Source organism: Aphelocoma coerulescens, chromosome 1 (assembly GCF_041296385.1).
Source record: "Aphelocoma coerulescens isolate FSJ_1873_10779 chromosome 1, UR_Acoe_1.0, whole genome shotgun sequence".
Lineage (NCBI taxonomy): Eukaryota > Metazoa > Chordata > Aves > Passeriformes > Corvidae > Aphelocoma > Aphelocoma coerulescens.
The window spans coordinates 67,261,643-67,276,267 of NC_091013.1; the positions used below are offsets into that span (position 1 = coordinate 67,261,643).

The 14,625-nt window shown below is 39.9% G+C and overlaps 1 long non-coding RNA gene across 2 annotated transcripts; it reads right to left on the reverse strand.

Moving 5' to 3' along the window:
* Positions 1–316: 316 nt before the first annotated feature.
* Positions 317–13,492, reverse strand: LOC138108705 (uncharacterized). 2 transcript variants are annotated; one of them, XR_011150059.1, is made up of 3 exons: positions 13,398–13,492; positions 12,804–12,907; positions 317–677 (listed from the first exon to the last, which is right to left on the reverse strand). It is a non-coding gene; the product is annotated as an uncharacterized lncRNA (long non-coding RNA). The 2 variants fall into 2 exon arrangements; XR_011150060.1 differs by lacking the exon at positions 317–677 and adding an exon at positions 1,584–1,761.
* Positions 13,493–14,625: the final 1,133 nt, after the last annotated feature.

Below are 14,625 nucleotides of genomic sequence, written 5' to 3' on the forward strand. Positions count from 1 at the left end.
TGGGCCTCCAGATGGTATAAATTGGCATAGATCCATTTAATTTCAGTGGATCTGTGCCAATTTCCAGCAGCTGAGAATCTTGTCCAGTAAGTCACTTTTAGTTTCATGACTTTGGTTCAGAGCTAGTAAGATTGAAGGATTCAGCCCCTGGGGTGATGACCAAACATTTTTAACTTTACCAAAATGAAATATTCTTTATCAGAGATCATCACAGAGCTGGGTGAGCACATGCCCAATCTACTCAGAAGAGAAAAAATGCCCTTTTCCCCCATCTACCTTTCATTACTAGTGATGTTATATCTAAAGGTGTGCTTCACCTTAGCCTTGGAGGTCAACATGATAAGTTTTATTGTAATAGCAGGGCTCTGTATGGTGAGCCTGGGAGTACAGGGATTGTGAACTGTGCTCCCACTGGCACGTAAATTGGAAGTTATCAGTGGAGTTATGCCACTCAGTCCTTATGTGGATATGGCCCATCCGATAAATTTGCTTTAGAAACTCATCCAACCATCACAGCAATTGTTACTTCATCATATAATCTATTATTGTACTTAACTTCAGACACTGGTTGTGTTGTAGAGATCTATTATCAAGACAATGGTATTCAGGCCACAAATGTTAGACTCCTCTGTGATAAAACTGGGACCCAGCACAACACTGGCACCTGAAACAAAACTCTGAAAGAGCAGAAAAGACAAAAGACTCAACTGCTTTAGAATAATCAATAAAATAACACATTGATTTTTGAAATAATGTGTTTCCTCACTAAAACTTACTGCTGTTGAGTGTGTGGTGGGTGACCCTGGTTGGCAGCTAAATATCCACCCAGTTGCTCCCTCAGTCTCCCCAGGCAGGATGGGGGGAAGAAAATACGAAGAAAAGCAAGAAAACTCATGGATCTAAATAAAGACACTGATTCAGGTATTGAAAAACAAAGATGACAAACATTCAAACACTTAAGGAAAGCACCTTCCCACTCCCCTTCCTAGAATTTTCCATTGATATCACCACAGATTACAGTCAGTCCCTTTGGCAAGCAACAGGCAGCACAGGACATCAGGGTCAGGGTGTAGTGGTTTCTTTGTGCCACTCCTTGTTCCTTACTCTTTTCTTCTGTTCTTCCTTCCTTCTTACTCTTTTCCTGTGCTCTGGTGTGGGTCCTCCATGGGCTACAGCCTGCTCATGGAGTTCCTGCTGTGGCACGAGTCCTCCAGGGGCTTCAGTCCCTTCGGGTGACTGTTGTGGGTCAGCTAGAGCTGACTGGGACTGGCACGGGGCAGCCTTTTACCTCCTCCCATAGGGGTCGCCTCTGCAGCCCTGCCTTCCTCCTCCCCCCTGCTACCAAAATCTTGCCAAAGACGTCCAGTACAATCTGTAAGCTTCCTTCTTAGCTGAGCAGAACGCTTACGACAGGTCATTGTGTGGTAGGAATAACACTACACGCTTCATTTATGCACGGCATTAAAGAGTGTCTTTAAAGGTATCTTAAGAGACCAGATATGGGGCCGCTTCTATCCATGGTCTGACTCTGCATGTTATGTTAACTTATTTAATGTCATGTTACCCTACTTTATTTCAGTCTTTCACTGAAGATTATGGGGAGCCCAGAGGTTGTGTAGAACCAAGCAGAGGAATACATAGATGTCTTTGGAAGTGGAGAAGCATGGTCCCCTCCTGGGACCACGGAGGTGGCAGTGTTCAAACCAAACAGCTCCGTGGTAAGGCTATATCAACACGTAATTTTAATTTGTTACCATAATGCTGGAATTAAAAAAAAAAAAAAAATTAAAAGCCTTTTGCCATCTTCATCTTCATGACCAAAAATCACCACCATTTCAATGACATTAATCTGCTCGGTTATTAAGCTGTTGAATGACTAGATTTTATTTCTCTCAGCTTATTTTCTACTCCTCTTCTAGCTTGAATAGCTATCTGCTTAATATGAGAGTTGTTCCATTTCATTACTTTCCTCCTGTTTTTTTCCTTGAGGTGGAACTAATGCAATGCAAATTGTGATGCCTGTCTCTGATTTTTCTATTAAGCAACTTAGGATTCTGTACAGCCTGTGTTGTTGACTGCAGAGCTAGAAATATATTTGAATTTATGATGAAATCCTGGAGTTTGCAGTATATCAAGTTTGGTGGATTTTTTTCAAGCAAGTAATAATATTCAATGATTAATTCAAGTCTTTGATGGAGGCCTTTTCTGCAAAGTATGTTATACACACATTTCAGTTCTTCTGTTCCCACCTGATGCAATTCCATAGCAGCTGCCATATAAAATTTATGACATAGAGCTAAGCACAGTACAAGCTCAGCTGGGCACTAAAGCTGCCACAGTGCAATGTGAACAAGTTCACAGACACTGTTGAACTGCTGTTTGGGATTGGTGAAACCAAAAGTAGGAAATGGTTGACTGAGTTGTATCACACCAGAAGCATTGGGAAGATAAGTATTGGCACATACTGGTGCCTGGAGAGCTAGAGTTACTTCAGCAATCAGAGCAATTTCCTCTTCAAGTAAAGAGGAAATAATTTTTGGATTAAGCTCTGCAACATGAGTGTATGCTCTTCTGAGTACATAGTCTGTGCTGGAGATGCTGCAAATTGCTGCTTTTGAAAATTATGAATGAGCTATGGTGTGCGTCTCCACTGAGGCTTTGGATGTATTTGTCCCTCACTTTTGCTTTTATTTCACAGTATAAAATTTAAAGGAATTTTCTAGCCTGTTTTGTTCAATGGCCTGATCAGTCATACCAAAGATATGACTCCTTCCACCTCTGTCTTAAAAATAGTGAGTTTCTTTACCCTAGTACTTTGAAAGAGGAGATGTTCTGCAGTCTTACTTTTTTGATGGTTAGAGACTTTATCCCCAAGTGAAATTTTCAATGTATGCATAGCCAGATTCTCTCCATTTAGAAACCAGTTATTCTTTCCCTGCAGCAAATGCAAGAATATGTTTTCCCTTAAGATGTTTCCTGCACTTTTTGCAGAAAGCAATGCTCCTCCTAGTCCACTTTTGCTTTAATTCTAACGGAGCCCAAATCTTTGCCCAATTTACAATAGTGCTGGTCTTCCTGATAGCAATGGAAGAGACTGATGTAGTTCTATAGTCACATCTGGGCTGCCTTCTCCTATACCAAGGACCAGCTGACTTCTTTGGTTTTTGCACTGTTTTAATTTTTTCTGCTGGCTTAGCCCATCACAAGACATGGCTGTTCCTATCCTTTCCCTGCACTCTGTCTGCTGAGAACTTGCTTTGCTGATTGATATTTTTTCTTTTTTTTTTTCCCTGCAGCCTTTTCCTTATATGTTGCAGAGGAAAGTATTCACCAGTTTAGGCATCTAAACCTCTCCCAAAAGTTGATTTCCTTTCTTGGAATATGGGCATCATCACCTGGATTAAACTTTAACTCCTTTACTAGAATGTTCCCCTCATCCTTACAGAGAGGTGCCTGTAGGAAAATTAATAGAAGTCACCATTTTAGGAAAGGGAAACTTGAAGGAGGTTTGGAAATACAGAAGAAATGAAAAGTGTAGAATACAGGAATTTGCAATGCAACAACAAACATTATTCAAGTTACTATTTCCAGGAAGTTATATTTGGCTTTGCAGCAAGGCCTGTAGGAAATCCTACAGAAGTGCTAGACCATGAACATATTTGGTAACCATATCTGAAAGGAAACCCTCAGGGCAAACCTGACTTGTGAATACTCTGTGACGCTGAAGAGAACCTTAAATAACCCTCACAATTCAGGAAATATCAGAGGACACAGAGTCGCATGAATGAATTGGTTGAGCGCATGGAAGGAGGATGAGCCTGCTTCTTGAATGAGACAACCCACTTCATCAGAAGAGAAATAATGATGACAAAAACTCTAAAGAAAATATATCTATTCTTGTGCTGAATTCAGGAAAAAATTATATATAATCAATATCAATATATATCTTGATTTAAAAGATCTCACTCTTATATGTCAATGATATAATCAAGTTCCAGAGAAACTGATAGAAATTCTGTAAGAACTGAGATGGTCAAACTCATCATATTCAAACAGTAACACAGTATGATTCTTTTCTTAGAAGAACATGTGTACAGGCTTTTGTTAAGGTAAATGAATGGGTGGTCTGGGAAAGCTGAATCTGTTTCACCCTGGAGTTGTGTTAGAGATCATTGCATCTTTCTTTGTTGTGAGGATGAAAAGGCTGCGCAATATATGACATTCAAAGCTGTGTGAGCAGATAAAACACAAGAGGAAAGGTATCAGCAGACTATTTTCCTATTTGGATTATGTATTTCTTCAATCTCATTTCAACACTTAAGAGATGATCCAGATGCAATCTTTGGCTGAGAAATTCTATATACAGAATGATGTGGAGAGGCTTTCTATTTTGAAGTTGTTTGTTTACTCTTTTTCCTAATGTCCACTACTAGCTATTCTCAGAAGATGTCTGCCAAATTCACTCTTTGCCTGGCCAAGTGCAGCTGTTCTGGTACTGCATTCCCAAAATTCCTTGAGCATGGATGTCTGCAGACTTGGTCTGTGTGAGGAGTTATAATGTCTCCTAGAAGGAGCATTTTCAGCATCTGCAGAAAGTCAGCTCAGCCATGAGTTGCACTGCTTATCAGTCCCAAACAGCAGGATTACATTTTGGGAGTGGAGCTTGCAAGATGGGAATGTGGAAACCCTTGTACAGAGTCCAAACCCAAGACTCAGACAGCTTTTACGGGCCAGTGGGAGGAAATACAAAGTAGTCTAAGGCAAGCTGGAGAAATGCACCTGATGTCTTAGAAGCTGTATGCAGCGCCTCATGACCCAAATCTTCTTTGGCTTATATTACAGGCCAACACTGAGTCCTCTCAGGACTCATTTGTCCTGAAAGGACTTGTAATGCAAGAGTTTTAAACCAGTAAAATATACTGTGGCAACTGGTGTAGGAAGCTACTTTTGTGTGTGAATGATTAGTTTGACAAGCTCTGACTCATGCTGAAACCACTGAGAATACTTGGAGAAGTAACAGGTTGCTAGCACGAGCAGATATTTTGAAATTTTCATCTACTTCCCCATATCTTTGTACTTGTCTGGGATCATTTTTATGAGTCATTGCTGGTTTTACCACTCATGAGTACTGTGACTCCCCCCCCAAAAAACTCATGCCACTTGATTGTTATGTCAACAATTTGTAATTCAGGTATTTTATATATATATATATATATATATATATATATATATATATATATATATGATCAAATTCAACATGTGCTTAAGATAGCTGTTTAAAATACATAACAGAGGCATACTGAGCTACAAAATAACCCCAAACTCTAGCATTTTTGCTAACTTGCCACATATTTAATTATTTTAGTGCTGTTTGAGTGGATTTTTGATCCATATTGATTGAAAAACATGTGAGCAAAGTAGGTTAAATCCTTGCTGAAATGTTGTCAAGGCAAAACATATAAGACATTGAATTCTACCAAACTTCACAATGTGTTTTTAAACATATTTGAAAGAGTGGGGTTTTTTTCCCAGCTGAACCACAGGGATGTCAGTGATGCTGTATACCTGACATGGAAGTCAGGCACCAGGTACACCTGACAACAGTGCTCTGACTCTCCAACACAAGTATCTCACTGATGTTTCCCCTTAGTTTGGAATAAAGCTGGTTTTAAAAATCTGGCTCTGGTATGAAAATTATCCCATCTGATGCTTGATGTTGAAAGAACATTATCAAGCCTGCCAGTCCACACTACGGTGAAAAAATAGAGATTATTTGAGATTCAAAACAATAGAGATAAAACTATGGTTCATATGTTGATGTTTCCATGACTTTTGACCTGAACAACCGGTGACACCCTGTAAGCAATGCCAGGACAATATTACAGTCCTAATTAAATGCTGCCGTTTTACTTTGAGAGAATTTTTATATTATTATTTCATTTGAAAAAATCCAGATAGAGGAAATTGTGAGAGGCAGATTATGATTTTAATCATGTAGGGCATATATATTGGTACCTTAGTATGATCAAGTGACCAACACAACAAACAAAGCATGTTATAGATACTCTGCTTACTGGAGATGCTACAATAGTATTGCAGTGCTGCTTCCTTGGCAAGTCTGAAGTGGAGCTATGCTGCTCTACAGAGAAATTTCAAACCCAAGTCTTTAAAGCTAGAGAGACACCCAGTTTCCATTAAAACAATCCTTGGCTTCAGAGGGCATTAAGCCACCTGAGTACCTCTGAGAATTTACACCCAATAGACCTATCCAAAGTCACAAAGGAAAGCAAAGGCGAAGCGAGGGCCTCCTACATCACTGTTTTGTGCTCTAAGTAGCACTCACCCTCTTGTTCAGTAACAAGACCACGTCCACTCTTGGGAGTTCAGTCCCAGCATCATGAAGGACTTGACAAGTAAGCTGTTTGATGGAAACAAACAGCTCTTAAATTAAAGAAATAAGCAAAAAGCAGAGCATAGGGGTAAATGTAAATTCATTTGTAGGGCCAGTAGTCTTGGTGAAAAGTCATGGGCCATTACAGTTTACCCATCTCTTTTTTGAACCTGTTATCTTCTATTATTATCAGGCAGAAGAGAGAAGCAATCATTGCCTTTGCTATTTGTTATATCTTTTTTTGCCTCTATCCTTCCTGCAAAAAAAGGAAGAACTGTAGAAGGTAAGTTGTGTCTCATAGGTATGGTCGGCCTGGTTTCAGTTTGCAGCCCCTTGTTCTCATTCTGCCTTTCTCTGTTTACAAGTCCTCTATCTGGTATTATCTTCTCGTGAATGTGCTTACACACCAATAAAATCACCTCTCAGTCTACTTGTAGAGAAGCTAAACAGGTAGATCTTGCTGAGACTCATACTGTAAGGCACTTGCTCCAGTCCTTGAATAATTTTTGTAGCTCTCCCATCAATGTCATCTACAAATTTTGCCAGGAGCAGTTCTGTATTAGACCTTAGATTATTGTCAGAATGCTGCAGAACATTTTATCTGTCATCCACCTGTATAGGAACATTTATTCAATGACCAGCATTCATCTCCATTCAAGACTGCTTCAGATTTTCCCTCCACTAATCCTTTATCCATTTATCACCACTTTGTTTGTATTACCATAGTATAATTTAGCTTGGAAGAGATCTCTGGAGATCATCTAATCTAACCCGCACTCAAAACAAGGCCAGCTTTAAAGTTAGAGCCAGCTGTTGTGCAGTGCTGCTCTTTAAAGAGTGTGTTGTGCTATGTCAAACACATTATGGTCTACTCTATTTTACCTTCACCAACCAAACAATGCTTCAATGAGGATATGAACTCTGAAGTTCCTTCTGTACCTATTTTTCTGTGTTTCTAATGACCTGAAAGATGTTTGACAAAACCTATTCTCCATTATCTAGTGGACTGACATTTATTGTATTTCCCATTAACTGAACCTCATAGCAACAAGTAAACAGGAAACTATTTGGTGGGAAAATTTGCACTCATTTAGAAACAAAGGAGTTTTTTGCTCTGCATCACTCTTCTCTTGTTTCCCTCCCTTTTCCATGATATTTGTGATTTTTCTATTATTTTCTCAGCATTTCCTTCCCCTTGTAACTCTTAAACTTCTTACCCTTTGTATTTCATCAGTGGTCTCTTTGGAGATCTCAGGAGTGAGCTTACATAAACTGATTGATGTTCACAATGCACAGTCTAGCCACTGGTGTTTTAGCTAGATCCATATAACACACACTGGTGTATACTTCACTTGCTGTTTTTGAGAAATTACACTTAGTTTTGGGGACAAACCAGTGCAGAATCATATTAATGATCAGAGTCCAAGCAATGTCACAAAGTGAGATGTGCTGATGAAAATTTTGCTCCATACATCTGGGTGAATTAATTTTTGTGCTCCATCCCATAAACACTGTTTACAGACCTCAGTTTTTTTCTGAATGTGTGTAAACTGAACTTTAGTTTAACAGATCAGTTGACTACTACTGTTGTGACTCACAGAGAAAGAGACTCCGAAAGGGCAGAAATACATGGGAAGGAGCCCCGCAGAGCTACACCTGTGCAAAAACTCAATACATGGTCCTTCATCTAGAAACAGCCTGTATTATCTGACTTAGAATAGCTACAATGAGCAAGGTACCACAAAGTGGAAGAAAAGGCATCAGAGGGGTAAGAGGGACCCACAACTCGGCAAGGAGACTGCCTGAAATCTTTGGCTATGCCTGTGCTAACAAATTCCATGGGACGAGGGCCTGTTCTCTGGCCAGACCAAGTGGCACCGCATGGCTCACCTCTCTTCAACTCCCTTCTTTTCATCTGGGAACAGTCTGGTCTTGTCACTACTGCCTGGTGGGCACAGAAGCAGTTCCCTAGTCCTACATTTCTGTCTGAATAAAATATTAATTAGCAAGCATTGTGTGGTCCCCCTTAGTGGCTAAGGAGACACAAGGTTACCCTGATCCTTTTGGTCTTTACCCTCTGCCTTTGGAGCTGGAAATGCCACCTGGTAGCCGTGCTTTCCATCCCACAGATTTGTGATCTGAGGTGTGAACTTCTGTGGCTGTCTAGTTCTTCAGAAATCTTCACTTAGGAGAATGTCCTTTATGGAATGTGTATGAAGGACCCATGAATGTATAAGTGGCTTAATTTATACAAGTACACATGGAACCTACACATCCTATAAAAGGCTTATTTTGCCCTTTCCTGTTCTGTTTCTAGTCTTCAATAAAGCAGACTGATTCCTTTCCACTCACTCTTTTCTAAAAGGCCACTTCCTTTTGCAGTCCTCCCCATGTTCTTTCATTCCAGATGATCAGTGAGAAAAAAAAATAGATAATTGCCCAACTTTCAAGTTAGGCAATTGTAAATATCATTCTCTTCCATAATATTCTTAAATTACATTAAGAGTACTCAGAGAAAAGGATGGAGGTAGATGAGTTTGGAGCAGAGAGGCCAAGAAGAAGAAAAGCTGGAGCTGTTCTTTGATGAGCATTGCAGTTCCAACTTTCTTTCCAATCATTGTTGCAAATTTTGGGGGGGGGGGGGGGGTGTTTAAGTGCTAGGTCTGACCTGTGCTATTCACTTGACTCAGGGAATATAGAAAAGATTGAGTAGATTCTCATCAGCTGTCACTTCTGCCATTATGCAACTTGTTCAACATCCCAAAACTTTCCAACAGTGTTAGTAGACAGTAGTCAGGCTCCAGCTTATGTCTTTAACTTTGCAACAGGATCCAAAATGTTCTTATGGTCTTTTGAACATCCATGGTAAAGACAAAAGCTTGTCATCATGGTACACCAATGAAAGTAGCTGGTAGATTCTGTGCCTGGTAACCATCAGAAAAAAGAATAATTATACAGCTAAAGGGAAAAAAATGCTTGTTGCTCAGAAATGGTAGGCTTTCTCCTTGTGGTTGTATAGCAGAATTTCTATTAGCACAGCACTGTTCATTTGTTACCTCTGAAAGCAAGAGCAAGCAAGTTCAGACTTGAATTTCTTTCATTTTATGTAGGCCAGAGGCACAGTATTACTGGAAGCTTTTATAATGCTAGATGCGCCACAAGGATGTGAGGCATGAGAAAGGGTGTGTTTTGGAAGACTGTAGCTGAGCTGGGTAAGGGCCACTGGCCAGCTTCCTTTTCACACCAAAAGTGCAGCTGGCTTGTCGTACAGACCTAAGGCCAGCTACAGAGTCAAGCTGCTAATAATATGTTATTTTTCTCCTTCAGGCCCCTTTACAGCTTTAATTAAATTGTACTTGCATTTGCAAAGTTTCGCTTCCCAGCATGTGCAGTTTTGTCTGTTCAAATGCTTTTATGCCAGTAGAAAAATTACAGATCTGCCTTACTACACTTGTTAAGGCATGGGCCCAAAGCTCATCTCAGGCAACTACTTGGAGTTCGTGCAAACCCAGAGATGGTTTGCCCAACAGAAAAAGACAGGAAGGACAAAAGACTGGGGAAAGGAGACTAAGGTTATGATAATTTCTCTTTCAGTCCAGGTCCACAAAAGAAAGGAATAACAGACCATAAGTGAAAGTATCAATAGGCCATCTATTGCAATACTGTTCAGTCTCTGTGCAATCACCGTCTACCCTACAGAGTTTCTAAAAACTTTGACCTCTGTCAAGATATCTTTATCTCTTATAGACATGATGGTGAGTTTCCACTTACATGATCATTCAAACCCTGGTCACAGAGTAAGGTGACCAAATTGTTTACCTTTGAATGCACATAGAGCACAATTGGATTACAATGAATTTCAGGAACTGGCAACCAGAGAGTGTATTTGAGGTGAGTGACCTAGAAACAAACTTGGTATCTCATTACTGTGAGCCATCCAGTATGATTTACTTAGTGGGACAATTTGTGGCCCATCCTGCTTTCAGAAACTGCCAAAATCTAATAGTTTTTGACACTGACCTCTGAAATGTTTAGCTGACACTTTAAATGAGGAACATGACAAAAATAACAGAGAAAGCTTTAATTATATGGGATTATTCTTAACATATACTAAATTTTCCATAACCTCAGACTTAGGACTCAGCATTTCTGATTTCAGTAGTTTGCAGTCAGATAATATGATGTCTGTGAGCAGGAGGGATAAATTTAGATCTGGAATGAATGACATACATTGTAATGAGGTGCAGGCAAGGTAAGGGATCATCAGCAATGAGTTATTTAGATGAAGATGAACTGAAGTTTATCCAGGAAAGATGAGGCAAAACAGTGTGTTTGAGGATAGATATTCCCATCACTTTAGGAAATCTCAAACAGGTGTTCTATTGCAGATAATACTGAAAACGACTGGTTAGCCATTTTCAAAAGACCATTGTGTAAGTGGAAAGGATATGGCAGAGCTAAACATGTGGGATTAAGGAACCTGGCAGCTCCATGTTGAAGGAAGACATGGCAAAGAAAGATATTTACTTTGCAGATCTGTAAGAACAGTTTAATAGAAGAACCATGCAAATATGCTTCCAGATAGGATGAATGATTTAAAAATTTTGTTATGTTTTCTCTGGGCCTCAAACAAAAAATGACTGTTAAAAATCAAATGGCTGGTGCTCCTAAGAGAAGGACAAGTCAGTTTTGATCACAAGATACTTGTTGTGTTCTTGAGTGATGAAGAAAGTGAAGAAAAAAGTTCTAAATTTTAATAATTTCTAGAAATAGCTTTCATATTCACTTATTTTTTCTACCTGTGTTTGGTATAATGGTCAATTGTCTTAATACTCATAAATTTCTATTCTTTTAGCTTAGTGTTATGGGCATTATGCATGTATCATATTGTGTGACATTACTAATCTGGTCAAGAATCTACATTGTCCCCTACCAGATGAATTTTCAAATAGTATAGAGGCAATTATTAATAAATCTGAGATAAAAGATCATGTCAAAAATGTCATTCTTCAGAGAAGTAATAATTTGAGAACTTCTGCAATGACTGCTGTCTCAGTTGAGTAACAAAGCTGAAAACTGAGCAGCCAACCTCCCCCTTCCTTCTGTGCCGGGTGGTGTCATTAGCTGACTTTCGGTACTGACACAGAAAGTGAAGAACCACCTAGGTACTATCAGAAGGTTTTCCCTGCAAGTGCTCATGCAAAAAGCACTCCGGGTGACTATTAGATGATTCACCAGTTATCACTATCTGAGTCATGCATCCCACTGAGTGGGTGAGGCTATGAACTTCTTTGTCTTCTGACAGGCTGATTTGCCACGACAAAAATTTACTGTGTGGCACCCAGAGTTGTCACAAGTCCGTGTGAGGAAGGGATGCGGCAGAAGGTCTGAGGAACAAAGTCCATCAGGGATGGTCAATGGTTTAAAGACAGAGAGCTGGAGGGGAATTTCTGCTTTGTTGGAGCTGACTGGCCATTCGCCTGCAAGGCTCAGTGCCTCTGGCACACTTGGCTGTGGTGGTGGCAGTGAGCAGCCTGATACAGGTGTGACTCTGAGAACACCTGATGGAGAGCTTCTTACAGCTAAACACAATAAAATCAAGTTTTATTCTCAGAAAAGGAGGTTGTGCTGCCTCTGTTTATCCTGAAAATGGGGGAGCCTTTTGGGATATAACGTGTGGGCCACAGGAGGACTTCTGAGACATAAAATTGAATATAAGGAACAGCAGCTATTAGCCCAATGGCAGAGACACGGAAGTAATTATTATCAAAAAGTAACTATTATCAAAACTGGCCTGCAGTGCTCAGGTTCTTGACCTGTGCCATTAGACATATGTCAGAGAGGAGGAAAAGCTTGCTGAACAACCTGTGGAGTCCAGGAATGGTGCAATAGTCAGGGAGGTGAGGTAGACATGTTAATACTCTGTTAGAAATTCTGGAGGAGCAGCAGGCTTTGCTGTGTATGCTGTCCTCCTGCTCACATTTGGGCTGAGCCAAAGCTATCACCCGTCAGTGGTCAAGAACTCCTTTCTGAAATAGGAAATGCACTTCCTATAAATGTCAGGAAGGGCAACACTGTTCCAGGTATTAACTCCTGCAAATACGTGCTGCAGAGGAACCAGAGCTGGAAACTTTGCTGAACATCAATTTGCACTGTAGTCACTGATTAAAAATGGGGAAAACCCAAAACCTGCAGCACATATAATGAAAAATGGCCCAATAGCCTCCTTCACCTGAAGTAGTTGTCTGGGAGGGGAAGTAAGATTTTCCATGAAGATGCAACAAATTTCTTTTTTGTTGGGTTTTTTTCTGGGCTTGGGTTTTTTGCGGGGGCTGGGTGGAGGGATGGGGTGAGTATAGTGCTGTTTGTCGGTTTTGCTAAAATAAACATTTTTAATTTATATCAAACTTACCAGCCACATTTTGTAGCTCCACTGAGATCTTCAGAGTCACAGCATGTGGCATCTTTTGGCTAAACAAAGTCTTCTACCACTGAGGCTTCATCTCCTTCTCTAAACTTGGAGAACACAGCAAGATATGTAAGTTTGTTTGCATCTGTTTGTAACTATTTTGGTGGTTTCTATGTGGTAATAATTTGAAATATTATTGCTTTTCTCCATGAAATTTGCCTGTAATATAGCACCTAACTACATCCATTCTCAACAACATAAGGTAAAGGTTGCTACTGCAAAAGTTGTCAGTCCATGGAAGAGTTCTGGGATGATTTTCCTGCCTCACAGAGCATTTTATATGCAGCCTATGTTTTATTATTTTTATGACAAGCCAGGTGCGTAGGGAGAGCTAATGGCTTGTATTAAGTGATTGATGTGCTAGGGAAAATGACACTTTTCCAGGCACATACATCCTTCACTTTCAATGTGACTAATGAGTACTAGACACAATACCAAAAGAAATGAGTGACCAAACACTCAAGGTTGAAAGCAAGGAGTTTTAAACCTGACTTTTTTTTTTTTTTTGTCTTTATTCTCGAAATTTGCTGTAATTACCTGGTTGGGGTGATACTGCATGCATAAAGTTGATTAATGTTAATTTCAGAGCAAACAGAGACAGGAAGGGCCAATGTGCTCCACAGCTAAAAATACACTTTCACTGAGGGACATGACATCTGTGGATTTACAACCCCAAAATTATTTGTGAATAATGATTAGCTGCCCTCATACAATTAACTTGCTTCAGCAGCGACTGGTTATCCTTAACGGCACCAGTTGGTGTTGACATTCAGACCAGACAAGCTAATCTAAAACCACCTGTAAGTCCAGGTGAGTCTCCTTTCCTCCTAAGACATAGGACTAGAATTGTGCAATAAAACAAGGGTATTTTAAAATAACTATCAAAGAGCTGCAAACACCTATTTTTGTGTCCAGGAAACCACCCAAAATTAAGTTTCATTAGAGATATCTGGATTTTTCTTTTGAAAATTGTCCCCTCATTTATTTTATGCTTTGCCTATATCCATTGCTCTGAGGGGTATCATACACAGAATACAACTAGACATGAGACAGAGCTAAAAGCTGGGATGGACTACTTCAGACTTCTGATCTGATCTCCATAATCTGGGTTTATGATTATGCTGATGTATCCTGTACCACCTTCAGATTTTGCTGTAGAGTTACAGCACATCCCTTGGTCTGGGCTTTCACACAAGGGAGAACCCACTGTGCCCTTCATTAAGATTTTTCCAAACCCTCCTATCTCCTCAAGGTGCTATGTATAATCAAATCAGCTACAGACTCTTTCTGGTTAAATTAAATGCATGGGAGGAAAGTGTAGTCACTCGGGATGAGATGTATCTTCTGCTACCTAAACATGAGAAACATCTAGCCTAAGGTAGTTTTCTACAGTCCTCCTGCAGTCAATGAAGAAAGATGACTCATTCAGAAGACTCATCCAACTTGTTTTAGACACCTCTCTTAGAGTGAGATGAATCATTCTCTGGAGACACCTATCTGCCTCCATGGATTGCACTTCTATTTTGAACTAGGTACCTAGCTCTTTGGTGGCTGAAATTAGATGAGATGACTCTCACCATCACTGTTATGCAGAACATTAGCTCTTGAGTGTTCCTTTCTCTACTTTCACCATCTTTTGTTTTTTGTGTACCAAAGCTGAATAGAATTTGTAAATCTCTCTAGCAGTATAAAAACCTGTTAATACTGCTTCCCCACTCCTGCATCACTTCTTCTAGCTTATACACTCAAAGACAAAACTAGGTCC